The sequence below is a fragment of the Nomia melanderi genome, chromosome 11 (genome assembly GCF_051020985.1).
Source record: "Nomia melanderi isolate GNS246 chromosome 11, iyNomMela1, whole genome shotgun sequence".
In the NCBI taxonomy this organism is placed as follows: Eukaryota; Metazoa; Arthropoda; class Insecta; order Hymenoptera; family Halictidae; genus Nomia; species Nomia melanderi.
In genome coordinates, this window is record NC_135009.1 from 10,250,226 (window position 1) to 10,264,007 (window position 13,782).

The 13,782-nt window shown below is 43.0% G+C and overlaps 1 protein-coding gene and 1 non-coding gene across 2 annotated transcripts in view; one reads left to right on the top strand and one right to left on the bottom strand.

Annotated features, from left to right (window-relative positions):
• LOC116430550 (uncharacterized) overlaps positions 1–13,782 on the bottom strand; it is a 189,713-nt gene that overhangs the window by 37,182 nt on the left and 138,749 nt on the right. The gene's annotated exons all lie outside the window — the stretch shown is intronic.
• On the top strand, positions 346–418 carry TRNAK-UUU (transfer RNA lysine (anticodon UUU)). Its single transcript has one exon. It is a non-coding gene; the product is annotated as a tRNA-Lys (tRNA).

Consider the following 13,782-nt stretch of genomic DNA (forward strand, 5'->3'; position numbering starts at 1 on the left):
TCGAAAAATATAGTAAGAAAATTATAATTGATACTGATAAACATCCCCGCAATTTTGGAACAACGTAAGATGAACTTTGATTAGTGAAAATTATTTATTAGTGAAAAGTAATTTTTGTAGTTTAGATCATTTGGTTGCAATTGATTGAATGCCTTCTGTCTTGCAGATAATATGAATGTTTAATTGAAAAGGATAAACAAAGATCTTGAACAAAACGAGTAATCTCTTTAATAATAGTATGAAATAAATTTGTTTGTAAAACTTTATACTTGACGAAACAAATGTTTCGTCTAAGAAAATATTACTCCTAATATCTTTTACTATAGGAGAGCATACTTCACAAGCGCCTGGATAGCTCAGTCGGTAGAGCATTAGACTTTTAATCTAAGGGTCCAGGGTTCGAGTCCCTGTTCGGGCGATCTTTTTTTTTCTCCTAAGAAATGACGAGAAAATAATTTTCCACCGGAAAATCATAATTAACCAACCAAATCAGAAAACGAGTACAATATAATTAAAATCTGAAAAAAATTCAAGATTGTATTCACTGAGATTTCCATTAACTTTTAATTCAGTTTGTGAATGATTAAATCAATTTCTTTGATAATTCCTTAGGAAATCATCATTTATTTATTCAATGTTTGTAAAAAAATATTCAGTAATTTCGACCCGTATGGTAGTACCAGTATTTTCACATTATTAACGACGTGATACGTCTTTACATAACGGAACATTCTTGACTGGAAACTTCATGGGTCTTTTAATAAACAGACATTATTGATCAGGTACTGTACAATAAAATTGTGTCCACGCAGACCATCATAATCTTAAGAAATATAACTTTGGTAACACACGTGCAAAGTTCCAAATAAATTCAAATATATTTTTACAAAAATTCTCCGGTTAACAGTGTGTTAACACCAAAACTACCGAACAGTCAAATTGATTCTTTCTTATTTTTCTACAAAAACGATAAGAAAACATTTATTGAGGTTTCAATTGACCCATCTCAATTTAAATACTACTAAATCAAGTTACTTAGTAATTCCTTCGAGTAGCATTTGTATCTTTCCAATACTTGTGACGAAAGAAATAAAAGCTCAGTCGTTTCGATCTATCTAGTAATTCTAGTGTTAACCGGGGCATCGAACTTCGAAATGTGACAAATCCGTCGCAGTTCGAAAAACGATGCGCCGACCCGAGTTTTTCTGTCATTCCCACGGTGCACGTTGCATCCTGTGCAAACATTTACCCATACCCCGCGTCGATTCCCATAAAAAAGAATGTCTTCCTTAAGCGTGGTAGTTAGCGCCGGCTCAAATTAAGCGCAAGTTTCGTGGGTCATTAACAGAATCTGGTCGCCGGCGCGTCGGTTTCGTAATCATCCTTGTGAAATCATCGGCCTCTCTTTTTCCATTTTTCCTCCTCCCTCTACCCTTCCTCTTTCTCTCTCCCTCCTTAATTTTTTTCCCCCGTTTCCGAGGAACGCGCGCGTTGCACACGCACGACGCGCGCTGCTCGAGGTTCGCTCTCGAATTAGCATTTCGCGCGATGGGAACGCGCTCGCCGCTTATTCCCGCGACCGTAAGAAATTTCATTCAACTGCCACGGGATGAGAATCAATTAACGGTATCTCGCATTCCGTCAGAAACGACACCCCGCGACCGCGACGATAAGATATCGCGCTGGCGAGATTGCACGCGAGCCGACTGATACTGGAATCTTTTGACGGTCCAACGATTTACGCTGTGAATAACGGAAGTTCCCTTAATGATTCGGGAACCTGATTAATTTCAAGGATTTGTGAATCTTACATATTTTGTGAATATTATATTCATTTTGTGGATATTATATATTTTCACGGTTCGGGTTGGTTAGAATTCATATTCATCTGAACATTCACTTTCGAATGTTTCATTTAGAAATTGGAATATTTACATAACATAGTGTTTTCGTTTACTAGTCACTATTCTTGCATCGTTTCGCAATCCTTCGAATTCAAGAGTCATATGAATTCTTTCATAATTTACAACAATTGAAACAAGAACGACTACTAAATTAAGTTAACCCTTTGCTTTGTAATTCGGTGTCGATTAGGTCCGGGAAATTTACAAAATATTTTCGAAGTTTTGTATGTTTATACCATCCCAGTACACGAAAATTGTCATGTAAGGATGAGCGTAGCGGAAAACGCAATATGAGTCAGTATGAACGGTCATCGAAACGGAAGTCATTCGAAGCCGGTAACTGGGTCACCGTATGAACCGAACAGCGCGTGCGTGTACGACCGTGCGCGCGCCGCGTCGATATTTCCGGTTGAATCGGCAATATAAAGCTTACGGTGCAGCGATTATCGAACACGACGTGAGGATAGGATACATTTGCCTCGAGTCAAGGCGCATTTCAAGTTGTCGCGAGATGATAAATCGCCAACCGGAAGCACACTTGAATCAGGTTATGAAAAGAGAAGACCGCGTTTTCTCGAATTTACACGCTCGGGATCACACGCTTCGTTCGCGACGCATAACCGCTTCTCTTTATCTTCCCTAATTGAGAAAACCCGTTGAACTGTGCATTAACCCGCGTAATCGAACGATTAATTAAAATCTTGACCGGCGAAGCCAGTTCCGACGAATCTAAATTCGTTTCTCCATTTACCGAACAGTTTGTCGCGGCAATGCGATCAAAACGTTCCGATTAAAACGGTTCGAGTTAATTTGATTGAGCGGTTAGGAAAAGTAACGCAATTACGATTTGTCGTTTTACGATCGACGCGATCTGATTATTATTCGCTTAACCCTGTGCACTCCAGAAGTTTTACACTGAAAATACTCAATACTTCCTAACGAGCTGCAGACATTTTCTGAAATTGACTTAGCGAGAAATCGCACGTATATTGAGGAAGAAAACTATTTTCTGTCAATACTTCACATATTGACGCGTTATACAACATTCAATATTCAATATCAAACTCTACAATTTTGCTACATCAAATCAATTGGCGACTGAAAAGCATCACGAGTGCAAAGGGTCAACCCAATACATTCTAAAGATATTTTAACCTTTTGGATACCAAACAACTTTTGTGGATATTTACTAAAAATGCGGAAGTGATTGGGTGTGTATGCAAAAAAGTTAATAAGAGTACTTATCTAATGAGATCACAAATATTGTGTTATTAAAAAAAGATATCAAAAAATAACATTTATTCAAATAAATTTACTTTGATTTATTTCTTGAAGAATATAGTAAGAAAATTATAATTGATACTGATAAACAGAAGCGCCTCCGTGCTCTCCGCAATTTTGGTACAACACAGGAGTGCTATAGCGCTCTTCAGCACTCAAATGGTGAAAGTCAGCACCGCTTCATTAGAATGCCGTAGAACAAATAAGCTTAACAGTTCAATTTTAAAGCATCCAAGTTTACTGTTTCTCTAGGAAAAAAGAGTTGCAATGGAAAATGATGCAGCTCCCAGCATAAACTATTCAAACAGTCAAAATAACACATTAAACAACTTAACAAACAGAACACCAACGAGCAACAAACAAACAACACATTAAATCAGAAAGATCCAATAAAAATCCCATCGCATGAATTCCATCGCTTCATTTCCAATAAAACCGACTCGTGACATTCATTCCCCATCCTCCCGCGTCGCCTAACCGCAATCAACATCAGCATTCCCAACGAATAAACCCGGCAACGTTCGCAGGCAACATTCCCAAAAAGAGGAGCACCCCATCGATCACAAAGAATCTTCATTACAAACTTACGCCGCCAGCCCCACATTAATTTCACCGGAAACAACCGCGTCTCCGTCGTGACTCACGCCATAGCGTGCGCATCCGCGGTCCCGCAGGCCCGGCGTACCCGCGGTTGACGCGGACACATAAAAATATCAATCCCGGGGCATTCTTTTAACCGGCCGCGCGTACGGCGAGTGAGTTAAATCGGCCGACACGAGGAATATTAATCGATTACACGGCTCGAAGACGCTCGCGCGCCGCGAGAGCCGCGAAGAAGAAAAATAAAGATCGGGACCGGGACTCGCTTGGTCACGAGCGTGAAACGCCGTGGACACGGGGAGAAAAAGAGCGAGCGAGAGAGAGAGAGAGAGAGAGAGAGAAACAGAAGGGAGAAAAAGGGTCGGGAAAGGGACAGGAGGACGGGGAAGAAATTACCACTCGTAAGTCCGTCTCGATTTTATTGCCTCCTCCACCCCGACGGAATTAGCGAGCGAAGTTACACGGACGATATATTAAGGGTAATCGCATTCATAAATGCAACAGTTGCGGCTACAACGATCCGACCGCGTGTAATGGCGCTCGCAAATCAGATCGTGCCACCCCACCCCCTGCCTCCCCCCGTCGCCAGTATCCACGGCCGTGGCGCACTCTTTCGAACCATAAACTACACCCACATGAGGATCGGAGCCGACGACAAATACCGGAACACCTGGAGGGGCCGCGGCGCTGATGGCCGACGCCACCTCCACCCGGAGGAACCTGTTACACGACGAACAAGTATCCCGTCGTGTCAAAGTGTAATCCTCCGGGTCGTACATTCCGCCGGCGGTATCGCGGAAAGCTCGAGCCGTGTACGTATCGGGGTGCGCGGCTTTAATTTATGTAGTCGGCGCGGACGCGTGTCGCCCTCCGGGGAAAACTGACCCGAAACGGTGTTCCCTCGTTTCCTTTCTTTCTTAGCGTTCGTTTTGGTCCTCGTTTCCGTTGTGACGAGAAATGTACCTCGGCTGCTCAACCTTTGACATTGGAGCTACCGTGCTGGTCGAGATGAGCGGTTTCGGTTTTCTTATTTAGCAGCTGTTCATGGCTTAGAAGTATTGAATGTCCTGAATGATTTTGGAGATAGCATCAGTCGAACAGTACAATGAATGTCCGAGGAAATAGAATTGTTACCGTTTTCATGGGGATTATATGTCAATTGCGTTGAATGCTGGGTTGTTGTGTTAAGTACGTGCCTCGTAGGATTGTACATGAAATGGCGTGAATTTTCGTTGCATAGTTAATACTATTGTGGAGATAGATAAATGAGTGATACAAGTAGATATAGTAAATCTGTTCATTGATCGCTACGAACGAGAATATTTGACGTTAATTGGTAATCTTCGGAGTTTCATATTTAAAGGCTGATTATAATTGACAACCACAAGGGAAGCAATGGAGTTTTAGAAGTTATTTTCATTCGATTGTTAAGGCGAGATACCTTTTTCACCCTTAAAGTGAGATTATTTGCGATTCATCAAATACGGTTCTCGTGTTTACAAAACAAAGCTTTTTAACCGAATTGATTAAGTTCAACTGGAGGTAATGGAAAAGGTTGTGATTATAGTTCTTTCGCCCCGATTAGTAGTTTTAATGTTGACAATCTTAAGACTTTCGTCTCGAGAGGAAGGTGGGGAAGGTAAAAACGGTATCCGGTTGATGGAAAAGCCCCAGAGCAGAGGAAGAAGCGTCGAGGAAAAGGATCGGAGAAAAGAGGATTGCGGTTGCCGGTCTCCGAGCGTAGCCAGACGTCGCCGTTGACGTGTCCGCGGCAGGAAAGAAGAGGGCCCGAGAGTTCCACGGGGAAAGCTTGGAAATTAATGGAGGTTCATTGAGGTAGTCCCCGCAAAGAGCGACTAGTTCTACGTACCCTCGACACGAATTCATTCTTCCTGTACAACCTGAAGACACTCAGTCTCCGGCCCGGTTCTGAGAGTGCTTCGGCGCAACGACGCAAACATTGACATTGTCACGAGGCCCGTACACCGGCTCTCTCTCCTTCCCCGTCACGTCCCAGCGTTCCCGCCGCTTTATCCAGCCGCCCGACCAACCCGACGAACTCGACACCCGTCGAATATCGCGGGGAGGGTCGGGTGTACGCGCGCCATCGCGCGCAGTCTCGAGTGCATCCCGAGAAGAAGGCCACAAAAGAGTGTTTGCACTGTCAATGACTGAACTAATAGAAACGACGAGCGGGAACGATCCCTCAGCGTCGGACAAGAGGAATTCCAGGTGTCGGCGAGAGCCGATGCCCCGACCATTTTCACAGGCCGAACGCGCCGCATACCGAGCCGCGGATTTTTTCGTGCCGCACGCTCGCCGGGAGACCGGAAATCGCGGGACGCAACGAAACAGGGACGGGAGGTGGGCTTGGATAACTCATTGTTGGGATTCGGGAAAATCGAGGGGATTTCGCGGTTTCCTCGGCGGGACGGGAAACAATGGGAAGATTACTTTTGTAAATCATTTTAGTGGACCTTTGGGGTTGAACAATGGATTATTAAATGAAATGTAGAGCGTTACAGTGAATTAAGCCGGAGATTCCGGTATTGTAATTGTGCTATCGGAGTGGCGGGTGGAGGGTTTAAGAGTGAAATTTGGAATAACTGGAAAATAGAGGGTCGTTTGTGGTATACGAAGGATTTCGATGAAAAGAATGGATTTTTCTGGAAATTGAATTTTTGGTTGATGCCGGTGGATAGATGATAATATCGAATTTAACGAGATTGGTTATTGAGAAGTACTTTTGATGCTGATAAGTATTGTGATTATATTTAATCGAATCTATTGCTTGCGTTATTATAATATTAATCATGTATGAAGAGGATGGTACTTACTTTAGATCAGGTTGAAATTACACTGGCTGTCGTGTGTATTGTTCGAATATAGTTCACTATTATTTAGGTAAGTATCCACTATTTTCTTCCTTGTTCTTAGGATAATCAGAGTTCACAAAATAGAATAAAATATAGGAGACATGGAGGGCTGGGATGGAAAGTTGATACAAAGAGGCATCCCTTGGATAACGGATTATTGACCTTCGGCGGACTCGGAGAAGAGAAACACACGGTTCCTCGCTTCCTTTACTTTTTCCCTGCACGCTCCGAGGGAGGAACACAATGGGAAAAAGTAAATCGTCACCTATGTACACAAGCGAGATGCCAGATGGCGAGACGGATGAAGGGTGCTTCAATGGGTCGGTGGAAAAATCTGGAGAGAAAAAGTGACTTCGGAAGCATCCTAGACAAGTCCTACCTGCTTCTATTGAAAATCATTTCCGAGGGATGGGAAATACACGTTTCCTTCGGCGAAGGAATTTCAAAGAAAAATTTTGGCGTTCAGTGAATTGTGAACATAAAAACGAAAAATTTGACTGAACTACAGCTACGGTTAGTAATGAATTAATTTATTACTTATTTCAAGTTAAAATTCAAGCGTACAATGAGACGATGATATTTTCAATCAAAATTCGAAACATTAAATTGTTTACGCTTAAATATTCATTTATCTGCAACTGCTGCGATTTTCATCATACCGGATAATTAATTGCTACTTTAACTCGATGAAAAAGGTTTATAAATAAATCGTTTGCTTGGAATGTGATTTTCATCGAAATATTTTACTCGTTGCAAGTTGAAACAGATAGCACTGAATTCTTTCACAGAATAGTTCTTCTTCACAATCACGCAATCACTCGATCGTTCGCAAAAGAATATGAACAATTAATATCTCGGGCGCGATACGCGAACGATGTTTGCCGTTTAAAGTCGCGAGGTAGACTGAACAGCATCTCCTCGGTAACCACTTAGGTAATTTTCAAATATTAGAGGTTCAGGCAGTTAAATCTGAACCAATAGCGAGGACGTATCCAATTTCATAGTGTCTATGACCCATTCACCGTAAGATTCGCGAGCAAAGCGCCACAACAATGGCGGCGCGCCTGATCAGATAATGCGCAAGAAATAACCTCCAGCAAATGAACTCGAGATTCTTCGGTTTTTATCGGGCGAATAATTTACAAAAAATAAAATTACACTGAATTTTATTCCCCGCACTAGAGATTTTATATGATCCATAATATTATATGCATAACATGAAACTCTATAATATTATCGGCTCGATGCAATTCTTAATAGAGGGAATGAAATCCACTCTAATGGTATTTTCATTTACAATGCGTCCAATAACGTATAATTTTTTATACTTAATTAAAGGCTTCATCTCGCCGGGTTTTATGGATCACAAACAGAAAGGACTTTCTGCAACGCAAACAGGCAGCCTGCATTTTCAGTTTTCACGACATTCTGCCACTGTTTACCGTGTAACTCGACACCCTGCGCCATTCCGGTGTAGCATTACTCGAGTATTATTCGCGAGTCAGAATAACGGTAATATAATATATCAAAATACGAATTTTTTCCACTGCTTTTTCCAGCCAGCCTAGAAAAACATATTCTCCCTATGTCCTCCATCATTGCTGACTATGAATCATAAAATACAAAAATATTCCCAAAGCATACGAAAATAATATTACCAACACCAAGCAACAATCTACCGAATCTTGGAAAATACAAAAATACTTCCGCACACGAAAACCGGATCACCTATCGACAAATCAATACGAAGTAATCCACTGAATCTTCAAAAGCACAGAAATATTTCCAAAGCACACAGTACCGCTTATCAACGAATGATACGCGTAGCAAATTCTCGCAACTATCATCGAGACAGTATCGACACACTTTGCACTATTAATTTCAATAGAGCCGAGCCCGGCAACCCCTGTCATCCGAAAATATTACGCAGCCGGAGGAAGATAAGGTCGCGGGGCGACCTTTCCAGCGCGTACTCCGCCGCCATGAATCAACCCTCGGCGAAATTACACCGGGCGACACGACGGGAACGAAACAAGAACCTCGTCCCCGGCGCTGGCTCGGCGTACGAGGCCCACGGGAGAGCGGGTGTCTCTTAATATCGTGGAAATTAAAGATTTCTTGGTGGCGGGGCCAGCCGGTCGGCCATTATCCGCGTAACTGTCGGGGTTCTAACCGGCACAATGTCCCGCTCGTCGCCGACAGACATGCCGGAAACGTTATCTCGGCCCCGCAGATGACGGCGAGGGGCGAGCACAGCAGTGTCCCTCCCGCGGGACCGTCGGCCACGTAATATTTCGACTATAAATGTTTGAATACGACACCGGGCCACGCTTATGGCGTTCTCTACGGGGTTTTCTGCGGCGGCACGCTTGCTACACGCGGAGGGTCTCAGAGAACAGGGCTTGAAACGAGACCATGGCGAATACTGCGGATCGGGGATAAAGTAGGGACGCTGGGTTTTACGGGTCTTCCGTGATGAGATTTTTAACACTTCGACCAGCAAACGCTCGTCGGAATTCCCATGCCAATGGTCGGAACATTTCGTTTCAAACTTAACCCCTTCCGCTCGAAAATTTTCCGCTAGGAACATTCAATGTTTTCTGATGAGATACAGATAAGAAACGAAGCTATTTCAAGCTTAATGTTATATATGACCTCATAATTTTACTCCAGTGTAAAGGGTTAATAGAATAGAAACTAAGCAGTCGAGATTCTTCGGTTGCTCTATCTTTTTATATCTCGTATATCCTATTGATTATTAGAATGAATAATAGATATCTTCGATCGATAGATTGAATAATGGGTTGATGTGTAATTAAAAGATTAGAATTTCTTAAATATGTATTACGTAACTGATGTAACAGATGAAGTAGACGTCGCTAACATTATTAGCTGCAGTCTCAATCTAGGATCATAATGTCTATATAGAATTCTAGATTCTGCAATTTAAAAATTAGTATATGAGAAGGATTAGTGGAAAAGAAGGGTTTATTTCAAAAATGGGAACAATAGGAAGAAACACGAAACGATGGTGATTCTATACATTAACAGTTTGTACCAATATGGACGCCGCCAATGAAATCGAAACGTAATTCCATTATTATAACAAAACAGTACCCGATCAGAAAATAATCGCGATGCGTTTATTCGCGAAAGGCACAAACACGGCCGGAACAAAAATACCGAGATTCCATCAGAATGAAGGTAGCCTTCGACGAAATTTCCATGAAGGATCTCGTTTCATAATTACCGCGCGTTAAGGCGTGCCGCGGGCGCGTAAATTCCCCGCGCTAATTATAAATTTCATTCAAACGGCGAGGAACACCCGCAAAAAGCCAATTAATTCGGCTAATAAAGGTTCTGCTGCATTTTTCTCCGGCTGCATGCGGCCCGGCGAGACGTGAGAAATTTTTTGAATAAATCGCGAGGGGCCGGGAGCGCGCGGCCGCGAGAGAAGCTGAAAGACGGACACCTGTCGCGAGGCTCCGGAGGATACCTCTCTTTTTAGAACGGGGAGCGCGCCACCCTCTCCTTTCGCCCGGCTTTTCGAGCCGATCTTTGAACGTTGCCGACAGGCGTGACGCGTGACGGGTTGCTTCCTTGGCGCTCGCTTCTTTTCTTTTTTTTCCACATCCTTTCTTCGGCCCCGGGCTCCTTGAATGAGAAGTTCGAGCGGGCAACACGCCGCGGGGTGTCTCCACTGAATGACGCGGTGAAAAATTGTCATAATACGAACGGCGGAGCTCGCGCTCGTTGAAACGGGCCGGAGGAATTAAGATGACTGACTGGATATTTCGGACTTTAGCGCTTTATCTTGTTTCCTTGGGATATTTGGGGAACCGATAATGAATGCGTTGACGTTATTACGTTACAGTTAACGCGTGTTATTAACCGTAACGCGACGAGTTAAATCGGTCACCGTGTGATTCAATTCTTTGGGATTTCGATCGTTGCACTGTTGAAACATTTATGGTAAGATTCTTCGTTTTTCTGTTTTATTTTGAACTAGTTCATTTTAGGTGCTTCGAAAGTGTTTAAATAATACCATGTATAACGACATAAATACTGTATACGTCAACACTTATGTAGTTTCGGTCGATTTAATTCGAAACGAATGCTTCGTTAATAAGGTTCAGATTCTGATACAACAGAAAAATGTGCAATCACTGCGCGGAATATTCTCTTGAATGTTCCAATGGCGCCTGTATTTTCAAGTGACTTCGAGATACAAAGGGCAAAAGGAAAAAAAATAATAAAATGAAGGATCCGAAACAACCACGCCGCATCAAGCATGAATTCATGCCCACCCATGTAGCGCGAGCTCTCGTTAAAAATTGAATGTATTCTAGACCAAATCCTATTCACCGGTTCCCCGGACAATAACTGAACCATTGAAAGGTGGCGGTGGTGGGGATATAGCAGCCATTGTATACGATTTTCCTATTATTTCACCGCATTTCTGGTGAATTCAAGCGCGGTTCGCAATTGTTGTAACCATTCAGCGCTGGCCGGAACCATTTTAAACAAGATCGTAACGCTCACGCTTCCAGCTTCCCTGGCCGAGCGAACTGCACCCGGGTGCATTTGAATAGAATGGCCATATAAATACGCGAAAAATATATGCAATTAGGGTCGTCCCGCGAGCCTTCAGTTATCACCTTTCGGTACGATCGAGGCGCCCAATGTTTTAGTTTCGTCTGAATGTTACCTTCAAGGATCATATAGTCTTAACCGAATACGACTCCTCTATTATGGATTTATTAATAAAAATGAAAAGAACAATAATTACGTTAGCAATTTAACATTAGATTCACTGACATTTACTGTACAATTTGTTCTATCGTTCTTAGAAATATTGTTATCCGTTGATTTAGATCTTAGAAATTAGAGGTTTAAGTATAGACAATTAGGATGGATATTTGCTTAACTGCGTTAATAAAAATCGACCGAAACGTTTACAATGCTTATAAAAGTCAATATGAGTCAAATTGTCTCGTTCCGTAAATCTAGTGTTAAGGTAGGAAATAAATACAAAATTCTTTTCCCTTTATGAAGAGAAAATGCACGTGTGAATTATTTCTTACTCCACCGGAACGAAAGTATTACCGTGCATCCAGAATTCAATGAACTGAATTATCCGAGAACTACACTTACGATTGTCTATTTATCAACGAAACCCATTATTGAATTTCCCTTTAACTCCAACCAGAATTCCCAAAAAAGGAAAGCCCAAGGTACAACGTTCAACGCGATTCCACATAACACCATTACAATAATTCAAATTACCCGCCACCACCCCTCATCCAGACGAGCTCCACGCGAACCGCGCGAAACGAACGCAAAGAAAGGAAGAAACTGCGATCCAACCAATTCAACAGCGACCGTCGCTAATCCTAACTGACCATTGAAACCCTCCCCCCGCCAATAATTTCCCAGCAACCCCATCGAGAAATGCGAAGCACGCGGGGAGCAATAAACGCAAATCTCGCGTACTAGTTTTCGAGCGTGTAATGAACGAAGGGAATCGCCACGTGGTCTCAAAGACCTAATTAACCGTATCGTTACAAGCCGTACAGCGAGTCGAATCGATAACATCGTAGCAAACTTCGTAGCAAGTTTCGCAGTCCGCGCCGCGCGCCGCGGAAAATAAAGGAGCGGAATGGAAGAGGTATGTAAGTAGAAGAGGGTACAATTCCCGAGAATCGTGGGGTTCTCGGGCCGATCGAAATAATCCGAGTTAATCAAGGGGGGAGGAGGGTTCCGAGCATGCGCACACTCCGTGCAACCTGTTGTCCGTAATACTGTTGCACGAGCTAATTTTATCGGCGCCGAACATCGTTGCAACACCGGTTCTCCGTCGTTCCTCCCCCGCCTCTCATCACAGCTCGCCGGCTCGCTCTTCGTCCGGCCGCTTCTTATCCGAGATAACGAATGTTCGGAGCGTTATCGTGTCGGCGACGCGATCCTGGATACGCGCGCGAACGTATCCATTCGCGACAGGCGCGATATTATTAACAGCGTGTTCGCGCCGATCCTTCGTTAACTAAACGAGATATATACACGGGCGCGCTGGAAAACCGAGTGCCCGCGACTAAGTTACGTCTCAATGCTCCATTACCGCGCGGACAGCCATGAACGATACAATTAACCGATGGCGACGCGGATCAGTTGCATCGGATTAAGCCTCGCACAGGCCAAAGCGGTGTTCGCGGGACGCCGGTGATAACGGCTGGATATTCTTCAATGATAATCGCGGGGGACTGGATCAATTTGAAGGCTGCCCAAGTGGAAGGCTGCTCTCTCTGTCTTTCTTTCTTTCTCTCTCTCTTTGTTTCTCTCCGGGTATACTGGTTTTTGCTCGGCAGAACGTGGCCGGCCGTTGCATGATTGTTGCGTAGATCGAGGTCGATCAATGTAGTAAGATTGGAGACTTTAGAGGGGATTTTCGAAGCGGGCAACGATTACTAAAGATTGCCAAAGATTACGAGAGATTGCCGAGGATTGGCGAGAGTCGGGGAGGCTGGAAATAACTAGAACTGCGGAGATAGTGGAACACGCGGTACGAGATAAACAGTGGAATTTTCTGAATAAACTGTCGGACCTGAAGGCTTCAACGGGAATGATAATTTTCATGCTATCGGTGCTACTTATACTCTAAATGAAACGACGCTCGCTAATAGTTACTAATTACTCGAAACTGTGCACTCAACATCAAGCATTGTGGTCTCTCATCTTCAATGAATGTTTCAAAAACAATTTCACTCTGGTTCACTAAACTTAGTTGACAACGAAGTTCATTTACCGGTAACAAAATGATTTGTTACTTTTTTTGAACCACATTCTCACGTTCCATTAACACGTGACGAATTTCAAGCGTTTTCAATATTATCCTTCCATAACAGAGGTAAATCGTATTAGAATCAATTATTAATGATTCAGTACCATATTTCTTAAGTTACACTATTATCTAATTACTCGTGTGACTACATATTTTCATCCAGTATCCACTTTTTTATTGTAATTGCTTCCACGCAATTTAAAAGCTCCGTTTATCGATGATCATCGCGGCGATCAACACGTTCATTATTCAAATATCTTGATCTTTACAGCAGAGTCAACCC